General features: G+C 35.3%; 1 pseudogene; it reads left to right on the forward strand.

Annotated features, from left to right (window-relative positions):
* Positions 1–13,384, forward strand: part of LOC149232191 (cold-responsive protein kinase 1-like) — a 64,313-nt pseudogene extending 50,929 nt beyond the window's left edge.
* Positions 13,385–13,747: the final 363 nt, after the last annotated feature.

Raw genomic sequence — 13,747 nt, forward strand, 5'->3', positions numbered from 1 at the left:
TTTTTTCACTATTCTATATGGAGTTGGATAATGGCATTTAAAATAATATTTTTTTATTGATATTACAACCAATCTAATAGTATGTTTAACTCCTTCCTTTTTAACATAAAATTAACTAGTGTATATATATATATATATATATATATATATATATAATATCAATACTATATCTAAGTTTGACAATTTTATATAGATAGAGAGATAAAGTAATTACAATATATATATATATATATATATATATATATATATATATATATATACATTTTTAGAAATTGAGAAATTTGTGTAATGCTAAAATTCTTCAATGTTCACATTAAATAACACAATTTTACATCAACCTTTTACATACAAAGAAAGATAAATTAATAGAAAATAAAAAAAATCATAATTTATTTTTTAACTATTATTTTCCTATTTGTATGAACATATTAAATTTCTTTATTATGGGTTGTTATCCTTAGCTCATACTTAGATTATGTGAGGTGGACACATTTCTTGTTTAAATGTTGAAGGGTAATGATGTTAACAACACCAGCCTAGATCTATCTTAACTCTGGGTCTATCAAGAGCTGAGAGGGATTAAATCTTTTGAGGTGCAAAACTCTTGTTTGAGTGCAAAACTTGAGGAAATGTTTGCATATCGAGAGATTTGATCCCTCTCGGCACTTGATAGATCCAGAGTTAAAATGGATCTATGCTGGTTTCAGTTGTGTGTCGCCAAGGAAAATCTATCGAACATATGGTTAATTTTATCAATAATATGTAAATACATCTAATATTAATATAATCATTTTAAATATGTTAAATATGTCTGATATTTATTTCGTCATTTTTAATTTTCTTAGTTACCTCATTTTGTTGAGATGATAAATATTGTTAATAACTTTAATGATAAAAAATGATGAAATAAAAACTTTGAATGCAAAGCGACAATGTAATAGTGTTGAACGATAGAAAATGTGAATAATAGGAATGTAGTCAATTACAAATAGCTTTCATTGTGATTAATCTCAAACTATTTTCTTCTAATGATTCTTATTGTCACGCTTGTTAGTTTTGTCATCTTTTCATATCGATTATATGAAAATGACAGTTGAAATCGTAAACCTTTTAAATCTTTAGCTCAAGTTGTTGTAATAAACATCATACCTTTTCTCTCAATCTCTCCAATGTTAATAGGTTGAATTACTATAACACAAAAATCAATGTACATTGTCAATAATGTTTTGTGTTTACACTTAAATCAATGCACATTGTTAATCCAATCACTCTAAAATTAATGTATCATCATACATCGAATTACATAAAATCAGAAATCAACATCTACACTAAAATCAATGCATCTAATGGAACCAACCAAATAATATTAAAAAACAAATCTACACTGAAATCAATGCATCTAATGCAAGTAATCAAATAAGATTAGAAATTGACATCTACACTCAAATCAATGTATCTATTGCAAGTGAGAAAATAGGATTAGAAACCAACATCTATACTGAAATCAATGCATCTAGTACAAGCAATCAAATAAGATTAGAAATCACAATCTACACTGACATCAATGCATTTCGTGCAAAGAATCAAATAGGATTAGTAATCACCTATTTTCAAATCAATGCATATAGTGCAAGCAATCAAATATAATTAGAAATCAACATCTACATTGAAATTAATGCATCTAATGCAAGCAATCAAATAGGATTGGAAATCAGCATCTATACTGAAATCAATGCATTTAGTGCAAACAATCAAATAGGATTAGAAATCATATACATTGAAATAAATGCATCTAGTGCAAGCAATCAAATATCGTTAGAAATCAACATCTACACTAAAATCAATGCATCTAGTGCAAGCAATCAAATAGGATTAGAAATCACCATCTACACTAAAATCAATGCATCTAGTGCAAGGAATATTCTTCTCTGTCTCTCCCATCCATCTATATCTATATCTCTCTCCATTTATCATTCTTTGTCTCTCTATCTCGCCCTCCCAAACACACACACTCTCTCACTCAATATCTATCAATCTCTCTGTTCGTCCCTCCCTGTCCCCATCTATGTCTTCTTCCCTCTCTTCACCTTCCATCTATATCTCTATCTCTCGTTGTATCTCTCTATCACCCCTGAAACATACACTCTCTTTCTCCAATCTATCTATCTATCACTCCCTCCTCCTCTCCCCCTCTCTCTCTCTCTCGCTTTTCCCTTGTCTCTCTCCCCCGCTACTATCTATCACTCCCTCCTCCTCTCCCCCTCTCTCTCTCTCTCGCTTTTCCCTTGTCTCTCTCCCCCGCTACTATCTCTCTTCCCTCCTACTCTCCTCTCTCCCTCTCTCTCCATCTTCCTTATCACTCCCTCTCTCTCTCTCTCCACCTTTCTCTCTTCATATCTTTATTGTTACCTCCCTCTCTCCCCCTCCAACTCCATATCTCCAATATCTCCCTCCCTCTCTCCTGCTCTCTCTCCCCCCTTCATCTTTATGTTTTCCTCTCCCTCTCTCTTTTACCCTTCTCTACATCTCTCACTCCTCTGTCTCTGTCTCTGTCTCTCTCTCTCTTAATTTCTCCTCTCTCGCCTCCTTCAGTTTATCGCCATCTCTCCCTTGTCACTCCCCCTATCTCTCGACATCTACCACTCTATGTCTTTGTTCTTCCCTCCCATTTATACTAGAGTTAATATATATCATGGTATATTATAATATAACAATTATAATATTGTATTAATCCAAATTTATTATATTTTATAATATTAATATTATAATATATTAATATGAATGTTAGATTTAATAATATTAATATTAGGTTTAATAATATTTTTTTTGTGTGGTATGATTAATAATTTGGCCCATGGTATTTGGTCCATAGGCTTGGTATATAATTAGATTTTGATTGCTAATCCTATTTCATATATTTTTATTTATTTGTCATGCCTCTTTATACCTCTTTTATACAACTTGAGTGGGCCTAATGGTTAAGAGCATTTGTTTCCTCCCCAGAGGTCACAGGTTGAAAATAAGAGTTATGTATAATGAGTTAAATCTTTAAATTTATAATTAACATAAATTTATTAATTTTATATATATTTGAGGTGGGGATGCTGATACAATTAAAATAAAACGATGCCCACACTGAATCTAAGTTTTTTCGTTAATCCTCGTAACATTAATGTACCAACAACTTTACACATGATTTCTATAGCATCTAATTATATTTATGGAAGAACAAAAATTTTAAAATTAAAAGAAAATGAATCTAACTTTTTTAGTTAATCCTCATAACATTAATGTACCAACAACTTTACACATGATTTCTATAGCATCTCATTATATTTATGGAAAAACAAAAATTTTAAATTGTTCAAATTTTGAGACAACTAAAATGTATTTTTTTATTCAATTAATCAAATTTCAACTATATTAAATATCCAAATTTATAATTAACATAAACTTAAAAACAAAGATTTTGTGATATAATATTTAATTAATGCTCTGGTTACAATATTAACACTAATATTTCATTACGAAAAACAAAACCTTTATTTTTCTTGATAGTGCTTGATTTTACAGCTCTTACTCTTTTAGTTGTTGACTTGATACAGATAACATATTTGCATTTAGTCCCTAGATACCTGCAAAATGGTTCGGGGAGCACTGGTATTGATGCGGGGAGTTCGAATTGGAACTCTATACAAGCTGCAAGGTAGCACTATTATTGATGGGTGCAACAGTTCTGTGGTTCCTGAAAGTGGAGCAGAAAATCTAGTGGTCTCTGGAGAGAAGACTATGTTGTGGCATCAAAGGCTTGGACATATTGGAGAGAAGGGCCTTCGAATACTTCATGGTAAAGGTATGGTAGAAGGTATGAGTAATAGCTCTCTGGATTTTGATTTCTGTGAAAATTGTGTATATGGGAAGCAGAATCGGGTGAGTTTCCCCTCTGGTGGTAAGAAGGCGAAACAGATATTAGAGCTTGTGCACAGTGATGTGTTTGGACCTGTGAAGGTTCCATCACTGGGTAAGTCTATGTACTATGTATAATTTATAGATGAATTCTCAAGGAATACATGGATATATTTCCTTAAGAAGAAATCTAAAGTCTTTGATAGGTTTAAAGAATTTAAGGCTCTAGTGGAAAACCAGATAGAGAAGAAGATAAAGGTGCTGAGGACAGATAATGGTGGAGAGTTTTGCAGCAAGGAATTTGAAGAATTTTGTAAGAAGTGTGGTATAGCACGACAAAATACTACTCCATATACACCTCAGCAAAATGGAGTTGCAGAAAGAATGAATAAGACGTTGATGGAAAGGGCAAGAAGCATGCTCAGTTGTGCTGGGTTAGGACAGGAATTCTAGGCAAAGGCGGTGGATACTGCATGTTACCTGGTCAACAGATCACCTTCATCAGCGTTGGAGGATAAGACTCCACAAGAGGTATGGACTCGTAAGAAACCCTCTCTTTCACATCTAAGGGTATTTCGATGTGATGCATATGTACATGTTCCAAAGGAGAAATGAACCAAGTTGGATAGTAAATCTAAAAAGTGCATCTTTATTGGGTATAAGGATGGTCTAAAGGATTCTAAGCTTTGGAACCCAGTCACATGGAAGGTTGTGTACAACCGAGATGTTGTGTTCAGAGAGGTAAAAGATGTTATTAAACATGAAGTCAAACCAAAGGAACCTGAGAAGATAGAGTTTGAGCTAAAGGAGAAAGAATCAGACTCTACAGCAGAGGAGGAATCAAAAGATGAAGAGCCAAAAACTCCGAGTGTAAGAAGATCAGCTCGAGAAAGAAGGCAGCCAGAAAGGTATAGTCCATCTGCTTTCTGTTCAAATTTTGTTTTATTTATTACTGATGATGATCCCAGAACTGTGAAGGAAGCAGTAGATTCAAAGGATGGAAAACTCTGGAAAGAGGCCATGGTTTATGAAATGGCATTTTTGCACAAAAATGAGGCTTGGGATCCGGTGGAGTTGTCGGCTGGAAGGAAACCCATTGGCAGCAAACGGGTGTTCAAGAAGAAGACAAATGCAGAAGGAAGGGTGGAGAAATAAAAAGCGCGGTTAGTAGCAAAAGGTTATTCCCAGGTGTCGGGAATTGATTTTGGTGATATTTTTTCTACTGTTGCCAAGGTAACTTCTATTAGGTTACTTTTATCTATTGCTGCTGCTTTTGATTTTGAGGTAGAACAGATGGATGTGAAGAAAACATTTCTTCATGGGGATCTGGAATAGGAAATCTACATGAAGAAACCTAAAGGCTTTGCGGTGAAGGGTAAGAAAGAACTGGTATGCAAGTTAAAGAAGTCTTCGTATGGGTTAAAACAACCACCAAGGATCTGGTATCAGAAATTTCATATATTTATATGGGGACTTGGCTTCACCAGAAGAAAAGTAGATCACTGTGTGTATTTTAAATTAATTGGTGACCGTTTTATTTATCTGGTCTTGTATGTGGATGATATGTTGTTGGTTGGAAATGACAAAGAAACTATCCAGGATTTGAAGACCCAATTGTCCTCCAAATTCGACATGAAAGATCTTGGTGCTGCAAACTATATTTTGGGCATGGAGATTAAAAGAGATTGGGAAAAGAGGAAGCTCTGGTTAAATAAGAGGAATTATGTCGAGACAATACTGCAGAGGTTTAATATGTATGATAGTAAACTGGTGAAGGTTCCTATTCCTATAGGTGTAAAATTATCTGTTGAACAGTGTCCCAAGACACAAGAAGAGGAAGAGGATATGTCTTGTGTTCCATATGCAAGTGCAATCGATAGCCTGATGTATGCAATGGTCTGTACTAGACCAGACATTGCACATGCAGTGGGAGTATTGAGCAGGTTTATGTCAAAACCAGGGAAGGAGCATTGGACAGCAGTGAAGCGGGTTTTCAGGTATTTGCGTGGCACTAGTGATTATGGTTTGTGCTACCAAGGAAGACCAAGATTGGACAGAATGTTGGATATTCGTGGTTTTGTTGATGCAGACTAGGCTGGATATCTGGATCAGAGAAGATCTACAAGTGGGTATGTGCTTAACCTATTTGGAGGTGTAGTCAGTTGGATGAGTAAGAAACAATCTGTAGTGGCACTATCAACTAAAGAGGCAGAATACATGGCAGCCACTCATGCAAGCAAGGAAGCAGCTTGGTTGTAGAGATTGTGTTCAAGTATGGGGTTAGTACAAGGAGCTATAAGGATAGACTGTGACAGCCAAAGTGCAATTTTCTTGGCAAAGAACCCCACATATCATTCAAAGTCAAAGCACATTGATGTTCAGTATCACTTTGTGAGGGATATGATAAAAGACAAAAAGGTGTTGCTGGTAAAGGTGGACACTTTGAAGAATACTACAGATGCATTGACAAAATCTGTGAGCTCTAAGAAGTTCTCTTGGTGTAGAGAGACAATGGGCATTTCAGGGCTAGAAAAATGACTAAGCTCTCTTGTGGCCCCCTGTGGAAATAAAACAACAAATGGGAGAATGTTGGGTTATGTTATATTCTTTCCACGACTAGCCCACGTAGTTAATTGAGGGATTAGAGGAGGGGCGGAGCCCCCCTTCGTTGTATCGATTGTGTAGCTGGGGGGGAGGGGTCATAGGGGGTTTGAGGCATACCCGTAACCCCACTTTATGGGGTCCAAGGCAGCGCCCCGGAAAATTTTGGTTTTAGACCCTATGTTAGGTTGAGCGGACCCACCTATGGTTTTGTGCATGATTTTCGCACATGTTTTTGAACGCGATGGTTTTTCGGTCCATGGTATCAAATTCTTCGGCATGTATAAATATGTATTATAACATTGAAAGGAACATAATGAAAAATCAAGCTGGTAGTCCCGGTTTTGGGATCCAGGGGAAAAGCTCTATGTATATGTGTTTTATGTGTTATGCTCTCGCATTGTTTATTTTCTGTGTTTTAGAATTTGTATGCAGGTAATTTCTGTACGGGGTTAAAACCTACATTGTCTCCCCCACCTTTCCAACAAAATGGTGTATTTTGAATTGCTTTGTCTTTTCACTGGGAGTCCAATCACACAAGTTTTGGCGAGATTATAAATATTATAAGGGTTGTCGCCTCTTGCCACTCACTCTTCTAAGTACTAAATAGGTGGGTGCATCGCCTCCTACCAGTGACAGGGCAACCGTTCCACATCATATTCAATGAGAGAACATCCCCCCTTACACTAGAACGCTTATACCCGTTGATAGGATTACAATGTCTTTTCATTGGGATTCCAATCACACAAGTTTTGGCGAGACTATAAATATTATGTGGATCGTCGCCTCTTGCCACTCACTCTCCTAAGTACTAAATAGGTGGGTGCGTTGCCTCCTACCACTGACAGGGCAACCTTTCCACGTCATAGTCAATGAGAGAACATTCCCCCTTACACTCGAATGCTTATCCTCGTTGATAGGATTACAATCACCTGGCTAGCGCTGAATCCGCTAAATGTTCAGTGGAATCTATCCTTGGCTATTTTATATGGTGTTACGGTGAACCTTGGCAATTCCTTGCTCATTTTTGGGGATTCTGATGGCTTCATATTCCATGGTTGGTTTACATTTAATCGTTGTATTATTTCTCTTCCGGGCAATACTGATAGTCGTCGATCCAGAGGCTAATATCTGAACTCGGGATGTAGTACGATCAAATAACTTGAATGTGGTGCTTGAAGCCCTGCGTGCTAAGATTATTTCTTCTAGTTAAAGGTTAACCTTCTGAACTCGAGATGTACTATGGTCAAGAGTACCAACGTCCCCCTTTTCCACAACGTCGTAGTCTGACAAGAGGCTAATCTTCTGAACTCAGGATGTACTACATTCAAGAGTACTAACATCCCCCTTTTTCACAACGTCATAGCCTGACAAGAGTGTTTTTTTTCCTTGAAAATTATGGAAATTTCAGTCATATTTTGAAGAAATTTGGGAGGGAATTTTGTAGATACAAGTTACAACTGTCAAATTTTAATATCTTAGGTGTCCTAAGAGTTTTTGATGGTGCTAATCCATTTTCATTATCAAAAACATGATTCAAACACTGCTTCTACAATATTTTTTTAACTTTTTTTACCTAGATTCCAGCTAATTTTGGTCGTCCATGCAATTCCTTCGCCTCCATAGACTACTCCTTCAACAACTTGAATGCAGTGCTTGAATCCATACATGCCAAGATTGTTTCTTCTAGTTTTGCTACCAGGGAGCAAGTAATAGGTGTAGACCCAGTGTATAGCCTGGTGCAGTGCAGAAAGGATAAAACCCTCTCTGATTGCCTCAAATGTATTACCATGTCGAGAAGCAAATTCGAAATTGATCTTTTATATCTGGCGGCAGAGTCATCTGCGATGGTTGTTTCTTGCGATATGGGAGCAACAATTTCTACACCCAAGCGATGGGCCCTGGTACCACCCAGTTATGCGGTGCCACTAAGCCCGACAGCGACAGTAATCATTTCTAGGAAACAACCCAAAATTTTGATAGGCGATCTGATAACGGCAACTCTGAAAGTGACTGCGCTCTTTGCTCTGCATACGAGTCAACTGCCATCAAATAGTACCATCTATGCTCTTTCTTCGTGCCTGCGGTATATTAATGAATCAGGGTGTAGTGAATGCCTGGGAATAGCAGAGGGTAACATCAAAAATTGTCTTCCTCAAATGGAGGGATGAGCTGTGGACATTGGCTGCTATCTATGATATGCCATGTATCCATTTTTCTGGAGCAACACCACAACGGATCTCACTGCCCTGCTATCTTTAAGTTCTAAAAATTTCCAATCCCTTTAGTATCTTCCTTCTAGTTTGTTAGGACAAATTTTTATATTTTCCCCCGTTTCAGTTTTAAGTATGGAAATTACAAGACGATGGGTAGCAAGCTGCCATTTTTTATTTTGATTTAAAAGGATCTATTATTTTATTGATTATAGGTATATTCAAAATATTATTTTATGTACTTGCCTTTTCTTTAAAAAAAAAATATTTATATTCCTTATGAGTATTTTTTTAAAGCTTTTTTTAATTGTTATTATGTCATATATTGTTAGACAAGTAATCCTCGGGATTAAGCTTGGGTCAGTTTGAGTAGTTATTGGAGTCCAAGAACACCCAGAAACCAATTCAACTATTTGCTGTATATATTAATATGTACACATTTTACATCATTAATTGGGATAATAATTTAATATATAGTTTATTTGGTTTCCAGTTTGATTGTCTTACAGTGGTATCAGAACAGGTGGTTCATCCGCCTGTTGTTTGAAGTAAGCTACTAGTTTTGTGGGCAGAGGGAGTTTGCATATATGACAAGGAGATGAGATGTTGTCACAATTTTTTCTTCCTCAAGAAATTCCATGTGTTGAAGGAGTGTTGCTATTGGGTTCCCTTCTCACAAATAAGAGGATGTGTGACTGTCGAAGACAGTTCTAGTTGAAGCAAAGAATTCATTGCAAGTGAAGAGGTTTTCACTAGAGGTACATTGGAGGTGGAGTTAATGTTATGTCGTTATAGACATCATAAAGAAAATTTAGAGTTATCTATTTAGTGTACATTTTCTTATCTTCTTCAACTATTATGGTTATAAACAAATAAATAAAAAATGTTGGGGCAAAAATTATTCCAAGTTTCCGGGAGTCTTCTGCGAGTGTTATGGTTATGCATGGAATTGTCTTAGTTATCAACATGAAGGATAAATTCATGTTAGATTCAAAAATATCTTGAAAAAATTCAGATATATCTTTCCAAATCTACGGTGGGTCGTTGGGAATGAGTCAAAGTCTGTGATTGGTCGATTGATGCAGCTGCAACTGTTAAGAGCTCTGTGGTTGGTCAGTTGATGCAGCTGCGACTATTAAGATTCGATACAGTTTGGATCAAACTGCCCATTGAAGCAGTGTGCCAACTCTTGAAACTCTTAGAAGCGACGTCTGCCTCTTTGGTGTGACCAAGTATGTAGAAAGAGCCACACGGAGTAGAGGATTCCACAGGGCGAATTATACTCTTTGTAGCTATTGCGTAGGAGGGAGCGTTGATCTCGTCAAAGGATTTAGAAGTAGCGACTCTGCTTGGAATCAAACCTGAGATCACCGAAGAGAAAAAGTGAAGGATAGGTTTGCGTGACCACATAAAGTCTAGTGTTGTGTTGCTAAGAAAGATGATGTAAATGCTTAACATTCCTGCTACAAAAATAAAAAAGGGTAAGATATCCTTACCTACTGTACTGAATTCCATTGATTAAATTTTTTTCATTAATCTACAACAAACGATATTTCCTCCCTTATTTTGGGTAAATTATTTGCATGTCCTTCGATTTATTAGTTGTCTCCATGACGATTTCCTGCAACAATTTGGCGACCTCCTTGGTCAACTCCTAAGACTTCTTGGTTGCTTCCTATGCATTAAGTAATATTTAACTTGGTAGCTTTAGGCTCTCATTGCTTGATTTAATTCCAACATATTTGAAAGTGGTTTCTCCATCCCTTGATATAAAATTTAGCGAGCAGCTCGAGGACAAGAGGGTTATTGATGATTTGTCTTTTGGGGGACGATGTTGTTATCCACTTGTATGTGAGGAAAACAGTAAAGCTAAAAACAAGACCTATTGTAATACCATGGAATTTTGTTTTGTAGTCCCCGACAGACTGATGTTAAAGAAAATACTCTTGAAAATGTGACAGATTACCAAGATGCAAGACCTATTTATCTTTTGGAACCACTTACAACTTATATCATTTTGTGTTGTTGCTGAGTTTTTATGCTTGTAAGGGTAGGTTTGGAGTCCAGAGAGCCTCCAAAACAATCTTAATGTATCAACAAAAATGAAGCAGGAAGTTTCGCGAGCTGATGCGAGGACTGCTCTTTAAAAACAACTTGATTCATGCATGAATCATAATGAGTTTAATGCACTTGAGCGCATAGTTGTATGCAGGGAACAAAGGTAAAATTTTGATGGAGGAGGTCAATAATTTTTGAGTTGTAATGATGATGGTTTTCTTGAAGCTTTGACTTTTATTTGGATAAGTTTAAATTATACAATTTCTGAGTATAAAAGAAAGAAAGGAAATGGAATTTTGGTGAGGAGAGCTAATTTGGTATTTTAAAGATTACAAGATCACAAGTTCAAATCCTTGTGTTTGATAATTTATATACAAAACAAAAAGGGAAGTTAATTTTGGAGGTTGTAATACTCACTACACTGGTTTGGCAGTAAGAAGAAAATATTTTGTTTACAGCAATCTGATAATTTTTTTGAAATTATGTTGTAAATGAGTGCATTTTTTATTGAACCCGACACCTAGTTAAATCATTGTAAATTCATTTGTATTTGGTGCAATTTCGGTGGTAGCCGACACCTATTTTTTTTCAAAGTTGATTGTTAGAGAAAATGTCTAAAGTTGATGATTTGTTACAGTTATTACACAGTTTAGTGTCATCTAATGTTCATAACAGTGTCCAAGTCAACAAGGACACGTTCTCTAACATCCAATCATGTTTGCAAAATGCTAAAAGCAAAATTGAATTCTTGGAGCTAGAGTCGTAGTTTCAACGAGACGAACTACATGAATTACAAAAGAAAAATTATGAACATGTTCTTGTTCAGAACAACAGTTTGTTTGAGCCTGGTCATCAGAATGATAAGAATAATGAAGTGATTTCAAAGGCAAATTTGGATGCAACAAAAATTCATGTTCAAGAAAGTGTATGTGAGAGTCATTTGCATACAGATGTGATGCCTATTGTTCCCAAAAATGTTATAAGACCATTGGAAGAGATTACTCATAATAAACACAGTAATGGTTTGGGATATAATGTCCTGGACGTATCTTTTCACATTCCATATTTTTCGAAAATAATACAATTTCGAAGTGATGGATTTATGGATGGTGTTGTTCTAGAACAAGTTGATCGATACCAATAGCGTTATAAAGTTGGACATGTGAAAGATTGGTGTTTTGATCTTCACCCATGTGAGCATTGTGGAAAGAGCAATCACCATACAAATAGGTGTTCTAGAGAGAAGACTACTGCAAAACAACTACTAAACTTTGGATGGATTGCTTCTTAGGATTGGACAAAAACAACCAAGAAGATTTAAAAGTCATACCGAAGGATATGTTCGAGAGTGATGATCAGCCTTGCAGTGATGAAAAATACTTCTCACCATGTATCTAACAAGAGGGGAATAGTTGATTGTCTGTTATAGGTTCGAGTTCGAGATGTCAAGCAAGCTTGAGTCAAAGTTGAGTTGATTGAGTTATTTGTGAACAAGCACTTCCATATTTGGAAATGTTCATGGAACTATTGTGATAGTTCCAGAGTACGTGGTCACATTAATACCACATTTTTTGTTGTGAGAATTGTTATGAAGGTTCCAGAGTTGATGTTGGTTGAGACCTTGAGTTCTCCTATATTAGTTTGTGGTTATCCTTAAAAACCATTTTTTGAGAGACATTCAGCTCTTGGCTGAGATGTTTTTTTGCATTTTGAGCTCTCATTTTTGGACTTTGGTACATCTCTTTAGATTAAGGGGGGAATGTTAGAGAGTTAATCCTCGGGATTAAGCTTGGGTCAGTTTGAGTAGTTATTGGAGTCCAAGAACACCCGTAAATAATTCAATTGTTTCCCATACGTATTAATATGTACACATTGTACATCATTGATTGAGATAATTATTTAATATATAGTTTCGAGTTTGATTGTTTTACAAATATATTCATTTAATATTTATATTATAAAAGTATTTTATATATATGTAAAAATAAATAATTTAAAATTAGTTGAAATTTATTTTTATTTAAAATAGAAATAATTTATTTTATAGATGAAATGGTTTTTTTCACGACATGTTTTCTGGTTAATTTTAATCAAAATCGAATAGAGATTTTTAAAAACTTAAGTTTAAGTTGTTTAATTTGCAGAATTCTACTATGTCGAGAGTTTTTCAGGGTGTTGAATCCATTTATGCTAGAAAATAGGAACCTAAACCCTGTGGAAGTAGCATATGATAGATGATAAATCAATGAAATGAATGTTACATGGGAAATTGATCAATTTGGTTATCAATGTTGCAGGGCTGGAAACTATATGAAACGAATGAGGTTTTAGAAATGGTGGACGAAAGCATGGGAGATGAGTATGATAAGGAGGAAGTGTTGAGAATGATACAACTAGGTCTGCTATGCACCCAAGCTTCTATTGCACAAAGGTTGTCGCTGTCTGAGATAGTGGCGATGCTGGTAAGCAAGAGGGACGTCAATGTTTTGCAAACAAGACCCATGAAGCCTCCTTTAGGATATACAGTGGGGACTACCAATTCTGAATCGGTCACGTCTTCATCGAGTTCGAATGCAACGGTGTCAACATCCCTCACTGCTCGTTAAATACAATTACAGATAAACAACAGCAATAGTTTCCTACCAAACTATTTTAGATAAACAAGACTAACAATTTCCTACCAAACTATTTTCATGCATTTTATACATTCTGCAATGTAACCACTTTACAATCATACAATTCCAAAAAAATCTAAAATTTTGGATTAAAGACAACTCCTCTTTTAATAATAGATTGATAAATTTAATACTTCAAAAATTATTGTAAATATTTAAATTTTACAAATTAATATAAAAAATATTATATCAATTTTAACCATAAAATATATATATATATATAAAAAATAAATACAAATAGAAACTTAAAATACCTTTTCCAACTCTTGGATTTGTATCAACCAAAATCCAAGA

This window comes from Pinus tabuliformis, chromosome J, assembly GCF_031772625.1.
Source record: "Pinus tabuliformis cultivar Carrire ecotype Pingquan chromosome J, CPIR1, whole genome shotgun sequence".
Taxonomy (NCBI): Eukaryota; Viridiplantae; Streptophyta; class Pinopsida; order Pinales; family Pinaceae; genus Pinus; species Pinus tabuliformis.